The following is a 15,320-nucleotide window of genomic DNA, read 5'->3' on the forward strand; positions in this document are numbered from 1 at the left end:
TTGATATTCTCAAACAGCAAATAAAATTCAACAATTTGATTCGTTACAATATGAACGGAGGAGCTAAATGAAGTGCTGATTTGGAGCAGCGAATTAGGTTAATGACCTCATACACAAATCAGCAATATGTTGCTGCACTTAACCTGTTTTGTAATATCAGATAACTTTTGCACTTTACAGCTGCGATAGATTAAAGCTATTATGGAAACTGAAGATTGTAACAATATTCAGATCTTTGTAATGCTAACTAATTAACAGAGCGGTAATCCAGTTCAAAGAGCTCCAGTTGTGTTAATATTCATTCAATATTGACAAGTAATGTTAACATTGTTTAGAAGTTAACCATTTCATAGGTAACTGTACTTAAGTTATATTTAAAATTACATGTTGAGGCCATATGCGTTACTATAAAATGTTAATATAAATAATAAACTCTTTTTAAAGAACATAATAATAAATAGCACATTTTAAATAAAATTAACAATAATGACACTGTTTTAGATAAGAATAGCACAGTTGCGAGTTTAAATGTTTCAGAATTATTCGTATTAAATACACTGTTGGGAAAGATGAACACATTCACCATTATGTAATCTGACCAGCGTTGACAGCTTTGATCATCACAATCGACTTAGCAATACGTATGAGTAATATTTTTTTGTCTTGGTAAAACGTGGTTTTAATTTTCTTGTCACGAAGAGGCTAAAATACGAAATAAATTTTTGGCAGAAGATGTTGAGTACACAGAATTGATCATTACACCATCAAAGTTTATTCTAATGCCATGTCTGGTCATCCTGATAAACATACAAAAATTGGTTTGGTTTCAATAAATCTTTAATGTTAATTTTTAAGGTCCCGAAATATAAAACAGAATTTTACAGTCATTTTTACAGCTCTTCAAGGCAACCTGATCAGACGCGAAATAATCGCGCAAAGCAAAGACACATTTTCTACTCAACATTGTGCTTCTGAAACATTGTCAACACCAATGCCTTGTATTTTGGTATTTGACTATTTCGTAACATGCAAACAATCGGAGGTAGCTAACCATTACGCGTACGTCAATAAGGCATGAGTAGGCTTCTGTTGTACTAACCTACTTGAGTTTACAACATCCTTCACTCGTGTGGAACAACCCATCCAGCATCTCAGTACAACCAACACCTGGTGAAATCTTCAACGCGCCTTATCATCAAGAACAAAGCCAATGAAAATTGAAAACGTCTAACTAAGGTTAGTAACTAAGACCCGTCAAGAGCATTCGCTGGTTTAGCACTATATTCCGTCAATGCAAGCCCTAGGTCTGGCCACCGAACACGCTGTTACGAATTGTTCAGTGCGACTTATATGTTAGATATTTTTCTGTGATTATGAAGCTTGATGCGCCTAGTAAAAGATACAAACGTGATTTAGAATAGATAAAGTCTCCATGCTTTTACGACTATATTCAATATTAAGGTATTGTTTCTAGAAGAGTTAAACATATTTCGGAGAATTAGAGATGTCTCAAGTGATTAGGCTTCTATTAGGAAATGGAGCAGTACCTTTTTCTTAATACTGAACATGAAAGTGCCGTAGAGTTGATTCGAAAAGTACTATGAATGGGGCGGGAGGTTGATTTCTAGAATTTATCCATCAAGGCATGGACGTAGCCAGCAAGGGGGTCCAAGGAGTCCGGATCCCTCCAAATTTTCAATATTTTTCAGTTACTTTTTTAACAAACGAACATTATTATTTTAATAACTCAGTATTACTGACATGTAAGTTACTGCTGAAAGATCGTTTTCAACATTGAAACAGGTCAAGAACTTTTTAAAGAACAAAATCGGGAATGAGCGGGAAAATATCAGTTTCTCCAGAGCAGGTACTAGATGGTAAACGGACTGTAGGTCCACGTCGTAAAAACTGTCGGGGTAATTTCTTACCTGCTTCTGAAGGGGTGGAACAGTGGGTCCCAGGCCGGGACCGTGGACCGACTGTCCGACTCACGGGTTCTTTTGACGAGGGGTTGACAGGGGATCGCCGTACTCACTCTACTGCCCTTGAACGGTTGTTTCGAGATCTATACTCTATATCTGATAAATATTATTCAGCAGACTACTGTCTTTTTACTAGTGTTTTCTGACTCGCTACAGAAGAAGACATGTACAGAAAGATTTAAACAAAAAGCTAAAATGCATAAATGAAAGTCGGGTTTATTTTCTTAAGTGCATTGTTAAGTAATACACCATTTATAACTTAAGAATTACTGTAACGATTATAATGGTCTTTGCTTTGTGGATTCGTTTTCATCCCGCTATCAAAAACAACTATTAAAGTATCGTAAAATGCACGGAAAAAAATCTGGTAATTAGAACAAGAATTTTATATAATACAAGTCTGTTAACTTTAGTTAACAGTTTTGTTAAACGATTCTGTTTAAACATTATTCTGTGATAGCACAATCGTATGTGTAATTATATTACCACTATTCTCAATTTATTAATATTTGGTGTTGGAAGCAAAGAATTAGCTTGATAGTAAACCACTACTTATTTAACCTTTTCTGCAACCACTGTTGAACACAGAGTAAGAAAAATATTCAGATAAGAAAATTTAAAAGTGTTGGTAAAAATCTACTTTTAATTGTACACTGTAGAAAATATTGAGTATGCAGTGTTTGGTGAGTACTGTAAAGTTCATATCAAAGAAGTATTTACTAGGTTTCTAACTTTGTAAATTAAGTTTTACTTAAAATAGATGTGTAATATTTATTGAGATCATAATTAGTTTTCATAATCTTTTGTAAAATTTTCCATATTGCAAGCATGTTTTTTTAATAAGCATAAAGTTCGTTGTTAGTAAAAATAATCAACAAATTTCCCTAATTGAGTTATACCTCTTTTAAAAGTTTAATTTTTTATATATATCTTACCACCTGATTTACATATTAGTACACGTATATATTTCGTACTCTATTGTGTAAGCTAATATGTCTCTGTAGACAGTTTCATTGAATTTTTTTGTTTTATAGGCCAGGAGCCACTATTTAAGGTAATACAATATTTTGGTATATGTACTATATCATAAAGTATTTCATACAATTATAAATGTGATATCTTAAATATGATCTAAAAGTGTTGTTTTAATTAATAACAGCAATAATAAAACAATCAACTACCTATTCATTTCAATTATCGTGTACTATGAGTGACGTGTCTACTCGCATATACAGTATTTTACTAACGATGGACCAAAATAAGGAATAATTAATACTAACTTACTGTAGGCTAGATGTTTATCATTCATTAGGATATTGCCGAATTACACAGATAGTGATGTGTGGAATTTGTTCAAATATAATCCCAATTTGCAATCCACTTCAAGCAATCCATAGCTTGAGTTTTTGGTTTGAGTAAACAGTTGTTTATATTTACTGCCTAAGCAATACGCTGTGCGTGTTTAGTGGAAGTATCACTGATATTCTTCCACAGAATGAAGATGAGCGCAGGTAAAAAAAATTATTGCACGGCCACGTCAGTTTTGAAAAGTAAGACAGTTAGTCCACGCCCAATACCCGTGGACTAACTGTCCTACCCCTGCAGAAAAGTGACGTCAGTCACCCTCGTCAAAAACTAGGCGTGGACCTGCAGTCCTACAATCGGTACTAGATACGATGGCTCAGAAGTCAAGAAGAATTTTGCTTTTTTAAAAACTCATTTAAATGTTATCAATTCTCAATGTGGTTTTGCTCGTATGACTGACTACTTACTAAAGCAGTGCCTTCACAGTTGTGAATATCAATCGTCAATTCAACCTATTAAGAGACTTTGTTGCAAACTTTTGAAAAGTTTCAAAAATTTCAATGTTTCCGAGGAAGGCCCCCAATTTTGTATTGACCCCATCCAAATTTTTTCCCTGGCCACGTTCTTGCATGAAGGGATCTTAAAGTTTACACTAGTGTTTTGACAAACAACAAATAAGTTGTAGAGTAAAATTTCTTTATCGTCTATTTATAAAACTGTTACGTCTCCTGCAGGAAGTTGCAGGAAGCGCGCTTGTCTGCAACAATAAGCACGTCTGGTCGGGGATAGCGGCTCGTAAAGAATATTTATGGTCCAGACATTGCATCGTAGGGCGCGTGAGAGAACTATGGATTGTACCATTGTTCATTTGCAATTTCCGAACGGTGTTTGACAAGATGGATGGGGTGCATCAGAGTTTATATGTATTTTAGATTGATTTAAAATTTAATATTTTGGGAAGCAAAAATGAAAAACACCTAGATATTGTTATTGTTTCTTAGTTGCGTTAGTAATTGTGTACTTACACAGTTCATTGTTTAAAGAATTGAACTAGTATTTACCATAATGAAATGTGAGGTGACAGGTTTGCCAAACCTCCCCCCCAAAGTGAACCCCTAGACACACCCCTGATATGAATTGTCCTTGTGGGTGGACGAAGAGTAAGGTCGACAAAGGTGAGTTATGACGTAAGCGCGCCCGTTACGACGCTAGCCAACTCTGGCGGAGGAGTTAATCTGACGGAAATGTGACGTCCAGGGTAGTTACCCTGTTTACGATCAGCCCGAGGTATTATTGACTCCAATAGTCGGCACATCAGAAGGCTGACGATCGTAAACGATATTTATGGAGGGGACATTACATCGAAGAGTACATGACGGTATTGGGGGCATTGTTATGAAGTTTATAGCGCGTACGTGTAGGACACATGTAACAAAGTTTACTATGGCCCTTAGGAGGTTGATACATGTGAATCGAGAAATGGTTAACTTTATCAAAACATTCTCTAGGGCCATGGTTACGTTCTTACAATAATTACCATGTATATAGACATTGATTTCTTAATCGTTTACTATAATCTAGCTGTTGTTTGTCACTTCGCGGTGATATCTTTCTACCAATAAACAGTTTCTTATTGAAAAGTTAAGAACTGATACTATTAGTGAATGTCTTTTCGTGGTTACGTTACATTACTATTTTAAAAGTGTACCAACCTGTAAAAATACCTGTAAATATATAATACGGTTTTAAAAGTAAATTGCAACCTGTGTAAGAAAAATGTGTGCATACAATAAAAACAGCAACTAACATATTTTTTATGATTTATTAAATACTTACCAGTATGTCTTTTAATTTTTACACATTATATATACTTATCAAAGTTAATAAATAAACAATAAGAGGTGCAAAACAGGACTTTAAAATGAATTAATGGTTTAGTCTTCAATTTGTTTTCTTTATTATTGTTTTGTTTTACGCCATTTGACCCGAAGAAGAAAGGTAACTCATGGTACTTAAAATAGCACATTGCTTCTTTTTTTAGCACCTTGTAGCCCTATTTTTATTTAAAATCTTTCATCTTCATCCTTCAAAGTAGAACTTGAAAGACATGTATTTGTAAGGTTATGGAAAATTATATTCAACACTGTTATTCTGCGGTCTTTATGTAAAACAATAACAATATGTTACTATTGGGTGAGCGCTAGCGAAGCCTATAACTCGAGAGGCTGGAAAGATTTCAATTCTGTCTGTCCACACGATATTCCGAAAACAGTCTGAACTACAAACTTGAAATTTTGCATGAAGCTTAATTTTTATACAGGAAAAACTGAATTTGATTATGACGCATCTCATTAGATGGAAATGGCTGAGCGTTAGCAAATATTTTACATTGGTTTTAAAGGTAACCATAATGGAGATGAGAAAATAGTAGAAGAAATAAATTTATAAATATACTAAAAGCAATTTTATGAGATGTAAGTACGTAAAACCTTTAATTCATAGAATAGAGAGAAATATTAAAAGAGTGGGAAGTGAATGTTAAAATTCGGCGTCGAGATTTAAATTCGGTACACCCTTGCGATATAGTGCCCCCCCCCCCCCCTAACCGGAACTTTTATTAGAGTTAAACACTGCTATGAAACCTAACTTAATGAAAAAATGAGGATGTATCATGAGGCATAATATCTCGAGATAGACTTAATCTGAGGAATTGTTTACATTTGCAATTTTGCATGAAACCGTATTTCTACATATATAAGAATAGTTTTCATCAAGTTGCATGTCCAACTATGACATTTGACTGAGCGTCATTGAAGCCTATCAGTAAGTAGGTTGACACAATTTCTCAGTATGTCTGCTGAGGGGGTGTAAACATTTAATTCTGTCTCTATCTGTCCGCAGTGCATCTCGAGAATGCCATGAGCTATAAACTAGAAAACTTGTAAGCGACCTCAGTGGTATACTTACTTATACCTTGTATTATATCGATGAATTTCATCCCGGGTAGCTGAATGGTTATCATTTCATCTTATCGTCCCAGGGTCTCGGGTTTGAATCCTGTTTCGGGTAAGGCATTTTCGCACAAAACAAACATTATCATCTACCCCAGCTCTATGTGATAGCGATTTCAGAATAGAGCAATATATTACATAAAACAAATATATAAATGAACCTACTCCTCAATTTTAACACGACTTGTAGATATTTATGTGTAGAAGAACATTTCCTTAAGTGCTGTTGAAGTTATCTAGTAGAAAATGATTGCCTTAAATCCATTTTTAGTAGTATCACGTAAATCTCGTTCTATGTACTGTCTAAAAGTATCTTTTCATAATGTGAATGTATTATATCGTGGAAAGATACATTGAGAAGGATTTCACCCAAAGGCTTTAAATTTGTTTTGCATGAAATTGGATTTCTACAAAGTCAGTAATAAGTTCAACGACGATGCATGTCAAACTTTGTAATTTGGAAAAAGCGTAATATGTGTGTCAATTTCATTTCTGTGTATGTAGATATGAAATTTCTAGCAGAGTAGCCTGTTACCCGACACATGGTGTTGTGTACTCTACCGTGTACTAACTTGCTTTATATAAAATTACAGTTGCAATGGAAACGTTTCCGTTTATTTGTTTTAAGTAAGGTGGCTACTGCACATAAAATTTTGCTATAATCTAAAAGAATGAAACAGTATAAATAGAGACGACATCAGATTAAGGTTTACTGTTTCCAAAAGTACATAAAAAATAAAGTTTGAGGATTTTCGAAAATTAAAGAGCATTTTTTTGAAAAAGATGAAAAAACACACAGTAGTAGTGAGGACATATCACCTTATAAATCACATGAAACAAACACACAAATACTTATTACAGTAGCGACCACCAGAGACTGCAGTTGAGGGAGGAGCTAATTGGCGCGCGACCTTGGAGCAGCCAAAGAGGGCTGTCCGACGTTGCAAAACTTGTCCCTCTCTGTCCCCGCAGCGGTGCGGCAGTTGAGTGTTTTGTGGCAACGTCACGTGGGCCTGTTCTTTCTATTGCATTCTTTCGTGGCCCCTACTTTAGATAGGCAACCTTCTTCAACTTATGTAATTGCTACTGCAATGGTCATGCTTTTTCCCCGCCCAAGAAAGCGTTGTAGCAGTAACGTAGCTAAAGGGCAAAGAAAGGGATAGAACGCCCCTAAATGCTTGCATTTAAAAAATATACTTATAAAAGCAATCCTACCTGTCTGAAATGCAGCTGTGAAAAATAAACTATCTTTAATTAGAAGTGCATCATCAATACCAATTTAGTGTGCTCCTCTATCAGATATCTACCTCCCCTAAAGCCAAGTCCTGGTTACGCCACTGCATTGTGGGGAGCCTTACTCATGATTCGACTAATTGGCGATTTTGTGATTTTCTAATTTAACAATAAACAGCAACCTCTGAGGTGTCCTAATTCAGCGTAATTAATCAATAGCCATAACACTACCAGTTATGTTCAACTTATATTGAAAAATAATTGGAATACTGTATAACAAATAAGGAAAACACATACATTTTTAAAGAATTGTAAACTGAATATGATTAGTGAAGCAGACCTAGGCTACATTGATACATGCAATTAGAGAGTTATCGATAATGTTATTTTTATCATGGGTCAATAGTTATCGGCTACACTAATTATGAGGTTATTGGATGTTAAATCCAGAACAAATTAAGAATGGGCTGAGTTATCAATGGTGTCTTTGTAGCACACTACAAATTTTACAAGGCCTCTAAAAATCGCAATATACCGTTTAGACGTTTTAGGAATACTGATCTACAGTACATTCTGGTATCGGGACACAGATCTACCCTACAGTATACCTTAAGATAATTACAAAGCAAACATGTTTAACAGTGAATTACATACATCCCGGTTTTTCGGACAATTTTACGGGGGACCGAGTCGGGCCCCGCCACACGTCTATTTGAAGGGACTGTGTCGACGAGCGGTTGGCGGTACATAACGGACCCGGCCGAATATCTTTTTCCGGGGCCCGCCAAAGCTGAATACGGCCCTGCATACATGCATAGCAATAATAATAATACCATTAAAATAAACTATTTCCAGAGACTATAACCAGCGCTGGTTTCGTCTTCCTCTCGGCCATATTATTTTATCCTATCAAAATATAAAATATCCTTTCAGAAAATCTTCAATTGCATATCTGTAACCATTATACGTTTCAGAGGGAATCCAGGAATATACTTTTGATTGTTCTTTACAAAGAAAATTTCTTCTTTTTACCCATGGTATTGAATCCTATTTAATCATTTTAGAAGATTCCAAAGACATCCAGGGGCTTTTATACATTTTTGCAGTAATTACAATTTTTAAATATTTTAGTCTTTGTAATTTTCATTCATAAATAGGAATACAAAGCACTAATGTATACGGGTAAAAAAGAACTTCGTAACACGTTGTCTGGAATACGGTTTAAAATGTGTGATAATTAACACTAAAATGCAGAAGTCGCAATGAAAATTAAGGGCAAACGTTTTACATTATTAGACGAAATCCACCCGTGATTGAAAGAAAACATGAAAATATTATAATATAAATTGAAAATAATATCACGAGCAATTAAGGTTCGAAGTCAAGCACCATTTAAGGTAAGACTAAGTTACAAACTGCACATTTCTGTAACTATATAGGAACACAGAGAATGCAGATGTTGGAATTATAGAGTTGGAGTTGTCACTGAATTGCTACTGATGCGGATACACGATTAATGATGAATTAACTAGTTTGTGTACTAATTAAAAAGACCTTGAGCTGCTTACAACAATTACAGTAGTAATAGTAGGTCTACTCACCACGATAGCGCTGCAGCCAAGTCCCTGGTCTAGGCGGGCCGACCCCGGGGCAATAATGACGCGCTTTGGCTCAGCTCGCTCTCTGCAATCAGCATGTGTATCTGATGACGTCACCAAGGCTGACTGGCTTGTATACTTTACTATCACGACACTCAAGGTCAAGTTATATGAGTACTCTAAATTCTGTCAACAGTAGGCGTGCCTGCTTGTCATGCTGCAAACTACAGCATGAACTATTACTATAGTACTATACATTTATATTACATATTGTAATGTAACATCGTGAGACAGTCCCTTTTGTAGGCGCGCCGTGGTCCTAGACAATTAATGATGCGCTGTGGGCTCAGCTCGCTCTCTGCAATCAGCATTTCTATCTGATGACGTCATGAGGCTGACTCGCTTGTAGGCCTACACTTTACTATCGCGACCCTCAAGGTTAAGTTATACAGAGTACATTGCATTCAGCCAACAGTAGGTGTATCTGATGACGTCATGTGGCTGACTGGCTTTAATAGTATGGATGACCTTCATGTACGTGGGATGGGGAACTATGCATTCAGTCACAGCTGGGTGGCCCAGCATGTCATGCTGTGAACTACAGTATACAGGATGATTCCTGTAGTGTTACCGCCTCTTTATAAGCGTAATGTAATATAACAAAAAAATAATGAAAAAAGTTTATATAAAAGTAGGTCCGGAAATGCTTTGTTAATGAGAAACGGCCAACCAAAGATTTCACCCACAATTTAGTACCCGAGGTTAAATAATTTGCTGGGAGTTTGGGAAGAGAGATTTAAATACGAATGCAGTTTTTTTTTCTAAAGGTATTTGACATGATAAGTTGGATAAAGTTTGTTCCGTAACTGTATCTCTCTTATTTTGTATATGTACTATTCATAAAGTATTTCATACAATTATAAATGTGATAATCTTAAATATGATCTAAAGTGTTGTTTTAATTAATAACAGCAATAATAAAACAATCAACTACCTATTCATTTCAATTATCGTGTACTATGAGTGACGTGTCTACTCGCATATACAGTATTTACTAACGATGGACCAAAATAAGGAATAATTAATACTAACTTACTGTAGGCTAGATGTTTATCATTCATTAGGATATTGCCGAATTACACAGATAGTGATGTGTGGAATTTTGTTCAAATATAATCCCAATTTGCAATCCACTTCAAGCAATCCATAGCTTGAGTTTTGGTTTGAGTAAACAGTTGTTTATATTTACTGCCTAAGCAATACGCTGTGCGTGTTTAGTGGAAGTATCACTGATATTCTTCCACAGAATGAAGATGAGCGCAGGTAAAAAAATTATTGCACGGCCACGTCAGTTTTGAAAAGTAAGACAGTTAGTCCACGCCAATACCCGTGGACTAACTGTCCTACCCTGCAGAAAAGTGACGTCAGTCACCCTCGTCAAAACTAGGCGTGGACCTGCAGTCCTACAATCGGTACTAGATACGATGGCTCAGAAGTCAAGAAGAATTTTGCTTTTTTAAAAACTCATTTAAATGTTATCAATTCTCAATGTGGTTTTGCTCGTATGACTGACTATTTACTAAAGCAGTGCCTTCACAGTTGTGAATATCAATCGTCAATACAACCTATTAAGAGACTTTGATGCAAACTTTTCAAAAGTTTCAAAATTTGAATGTTTCCGAGGAAGGCCTCCCAATTTTGTATTGACCCCATCCAAATTTTTTCCCTGGCCACGTTTTGCATGAAGAGATCTTAAAGTTTACACTAGTGTTTTGACAAACAACAAATAAGTTGTAAAGTAAAATTTCTTTATCGTCTATTTATAAAACTGTTACGTCTCCTGCAGGAAAGTTGCAGGAAGCGCTGTCTGCAACAATAAGCACGTCTGGTCGGGGATAGCGGCTCGTAAAGAATATTTATGGTCCAGACATTGCATCGTAGGGCGCGTGAGAGAACTATGGATTGTACCATTGTTCATTTGCAATTTCCGAAACGGTGTTGACAAGATGGATGGGGCGCATCAGAGTTTATATTTATTTTAGATTGATTTAAAATTTAATATTTTGGGAAGCAAAAATGAAAAACACCTAGATATTGTTATTGTTTCTTAGTTGCGTTAGTAATTGTGTACTTACACAGTTCACTGTTTAAAGAATTGAACTAGTATTTCCCATAATGAAATGTGAAGTTACAGATTTGCCAAACCTCCCCCCCAAAGTGAACCCCTAGACACACCCCTGATATGAATTGTCCTTGTGGGTGGACGAGAGAAGGTCGACAAAGGTGAGTTATGACGTAAGCGCGCCCGTTACGACGCTTAGCCAACTCTGGCGGAGGAGTTAATCTGACGGAAATGTGACGTCCAGGGTAGTTACCCTGTTTACGATCAGCCCGAGGTATTATTGACTCCAATAGTCGGCACATCAGAAGGCTGACGATCGTAAACGATATTTATGGAGGGGACATTACATCGAAGAGTACATGACGGTATTGGGGGCATTGTTATGAAGTTTATAGCGCGTAGCGCGTACGTGTAGGACACATGTAACAAAGTTTACTATGGCCCCTTAGGAGGTTGATACATGTGAATCGAGAAATGGTTAACTTTATCAAAACATTCTCTAGGGCCATGGTTACGTTCTTACAATAATTACCATGTATATAGACATTGATTTCTTAATCGTTTACTATAATCTAGCTGTTGTTTGTCACTTCGCGGTGATATCTTTCTACCAATAAACAGTTTTCTTATTGAAAAAGTTAAGAACTGATACTATTAGTGAATGTCTTTTTCTGTGGTGTTACGTTACATTACTATTTTAAAAGTGTACCAACCTGTAAAAAATACCTGTAAATATATATACAACGATTTTTAAAAAGTAAATTGCAACCTGTGTAAGAAAAATGTGTGCATACAATAAAAACAGCAACTAACAATATTTTTATGATTTATTAAATACTTACCAGTATGTCTTTTAATTTTTACACATTATATATACTTATCAAAGTTAATAAATAAACAATAAGAGGTGCAAAACAGGACTTTAAAATGAATTAATGGTTTAGTCTTCAATTTTGTTTTCTTTATTATTGTTTTTGTTTTACGCCATTTGACCCGAAGAAGAAAGGTAACTCATGGTACTTAAAATAGCACATTTGCTTCTTTTTTTTAGCACCTTGTAGCCCTATTTTTATTTAAAATCTTTCATCTTCATCCTTCCAAAGTAGAACTTGAAAGACATGTATTTGTAAAGGTTATGGAAATTATATTCAACACTGTTATTCTGCGGTCTTTATGTAAAACAATAACAATATGTTACTATTGGGTGAGCGCTAGCGAAGCCTATAACTCGAGAGGCTGGAAAGATTTCAATTCTGTCTGTCCACACGATATTCCGAAAACAGTCTGAACTACAAACTTGAAATTTTGCATGAAGCTTAATTTTTATACAGGAAAAACTGAATTTGATTATGAATAACGCATCTCATTAGATGGAAATGGCTGAGCGTTAGCAAATATTTTACATTGGTTTTTAAGGTAACCATAATGGAGATTGAGAAAATAGTAGAAGAAATAAATTTATAAATATACTAAAAGCAATTTTCATGAGATGTAAGTAACGTAAAACCTTTAATTCATAGAATAAGAGAGAAATATTAAAAGAGTGGGAAGTGAATGTTAAAAATTCGCGTCGAGATTTAAATTCGGTACACCCTTGCGATATAGTGCCCCCCCCCCCCCTAACCGGAACTTTTTATTAGAGTTAAACACTGCTATGAAACCTAACTTAATGAAAAAATGAGGATGTACCATGAGGCATAATATCTCGAGATAGACTTAATCTGAGGAATTGTTTACATTTTGCAATTTTGCATGATAACCGTATTTCTACATTATATAAGAATAGTTTTCATCAAGTTGCATGTCCAACTATGACATATTGACTGAGCGTCATTGAAGCCTATCAGTAAGTAGGTTGACACAATTATCTCAGTATGTCTGCTGAGGGGGTGTAAACATTTAATTCTGTCTCTATCTGTCCGCAGTGCATCTCGAGAATGCCATGAGCTATAAACTAGAAAACTTGTAAGCGACCTCAGTGGTATACTTACTATATACCTTGTTATTATATCGATGAATTTCATCCCGGGTAGCTGAATGGTTATCATTTTCATCTTATCGTCCCAGGGTCTCGGGTTTGAATCCTGTTTCGGGTAAGGCATTTTCGCACAAAACAAACATTATCATCTACCCCAGCTCTATGTGATAGCGATTTCAGAATAGAGCAATATATTACATAAAACAAATATATAAAAATGAACCTACTCCTCAAATTTTAACACGACTGTAGATATTTAATGTGTAGAAGAACATTTCCTTAAGTGCTGTTGAAGTTATCTAGTAGAAAATGTATTGCCTTAAATCCATTTTTAGTAGTATCACGTAAATCTCGCTCTATGTACTGGTCTAAAAGTATCTTTTCATAATGTGAATGTATTTATATCGTGGAAAGATACATTGAGAAGGATTTCACACCAAAGGCTTTAAATTTGTTTTTGCATGAAATTGGATTTCTACAAAGTCAGTAATAAGTTCAACGACCGATGCATGTCAAACTTTGTAATTTGGAAAAGCGTAATATGTGTGTCAATTTCATTTCTGTGTATGTAGATATGAAATTTCTAGCAGAGTTAGCCTGTTACCCGACACATGGTGTTGTGTACTCTACCGTTGTTCTTTGTATAAAATTACAGTTTGCAATGGAAACGTTTCCGTTTATTTTGTTTAAGTAAGGTGGCTACTGCACATAAAATTTTGCTATAATCTAAAGAATGAAACAGTATAAATAGGAGACGACATCAAGATTAAGGTTTACTGTTTCCAAAAGTACATAAAAAATAAAGTTTGAGGATTTTCGAAATTAAAGAGCATTTTTTTGAAAAAGATGAAAAAAACACACAGTAGTAGTGAGGACATATCACCTTATAAATCACATGAAACAAACACACAAATACTTATTACAGTAGCGACCACCAGAGACTGCAGTTGAGGAGGAGCTAATTGCGCGCGCGACCTTGGAGCAGCCAAAGAGGGCTGTCCGACGTTGCAAAACTTGTCCCTCTCTGTCCCCCGCAGCGGTGCGGCAGTTGAGTGTTTTGTGGCAACGTCACGTGGGCCTGTTCTTTCTATTGCATTCTTTCGTGGCCCCGACTTTAGATAGGCAACCTTCTTCAACTTATGTAATTGCTACTGCAATGGTCATGTTTTTCCCCGCCCAAGAAAGCGTTGTAGCAGTAACGTAGCTAAAGGGGCAAAGAAAGGGATAGAACGCCCCTAAATGCTTGCATTTAAAAAATATACTTATAAAAGCAATCCTACCTGTCTGAAATGCAGCTGTGAAAAATAAACTATCTTTAATTAGAAGTGCATCATCAATACCAATTTAGTGTGCTCCTCTATCAGATATCTACCTCCCCTAAAGCCAAGTCCTGGTTACGCCACTGCATTGTGGGGAGCCTACTCATGATTCGACTAATTGGCTGATTTTGTGATTTTCTAATTTAACAATAAACAGCAACCTCTGAGGTGTCCTAATTCAGCGTAATTAATCAATAGCCATAACACTACCAGTTATGTTCAACTTATATTGAAAAATAATTGGAATATAACAAATAAGGAAAACACATACATTTTTAAAGAATTGTAAACTGAATATGATTAGTAAAGCAGACCTAGGCTACATTGATACATGCAATTAGAGAGTTATCGATAATGTTATATTTTATCATGGGTCAATAGTTATCGGATACACTAATTATGAGGTTATTGGATGTTTAAATCCAGAACAAATTAAGAATGGGCTGAGTTATCAATGGTGTCTTTGTAGCACAACTACACATTTTTACAAGGCCTCTAAAAAATCGCAATATACCGTTTAGACGTTTTAGGAATACTGATCTACAGTACATTCTGGTATCGGGACACAGATCTAACCCTACAGTATACCTTAAGATAAATTACAAAGCAAACATGTTTAACAGTGAATTACATACATCCCGGTTTTTCGGACAATTTTACGGGGGACCGAGTCGGGCCCCGCCACACGTCTATTTGAAGGGACTGTGTCGACGAGCGGTTGGCGGTACATAACGGACCCGGCCGAATATCTTTTTTCCGGGGGCCCAAAGCC

General features: G+C 35.7%; 1 protein-coding gene across 1 annotated transcript in view; it reads right to left on the reverse strand.

The window, feature by feature from the left end:
• The window catches only part of LOC124372489 (dihydroxyacetone phosphate acyltransferase), a gene marked incomplete at its 3' end in the record, with an annotated part of 40,567 nt that extends 31,381 nt beyond the window's left edge, over window positions 1–9,186 (reverse strand). Inside the window, exon 1 of the mRNA XM_046830891.1 lies at window positions 9,133–9,186. The remainder of the gene's footprint in view (window positions 1–9,132) is intronic.
• Window positions 9,187–15,320: the final 6,134 nt, after the last annotated feature.

This window comes from Homalodisca vitripennis, unplaced genomic scaffold (genome assembly GCF_021130785.1).
Source record: "Homalodisca vitripennis isolate AUS2020 unplaced genomic scaffold, UT_GWSS_2.1 ScUCBcl_3359;HRSCAF=8849, whole genome shotgun sequence".
Lineage (NCBI taxonomy): Eukaryota > Metazoa > Arthropoda > Insecta > Hemiptera > Cicadellidae > Homalodisca > Homalodisca vitripennis.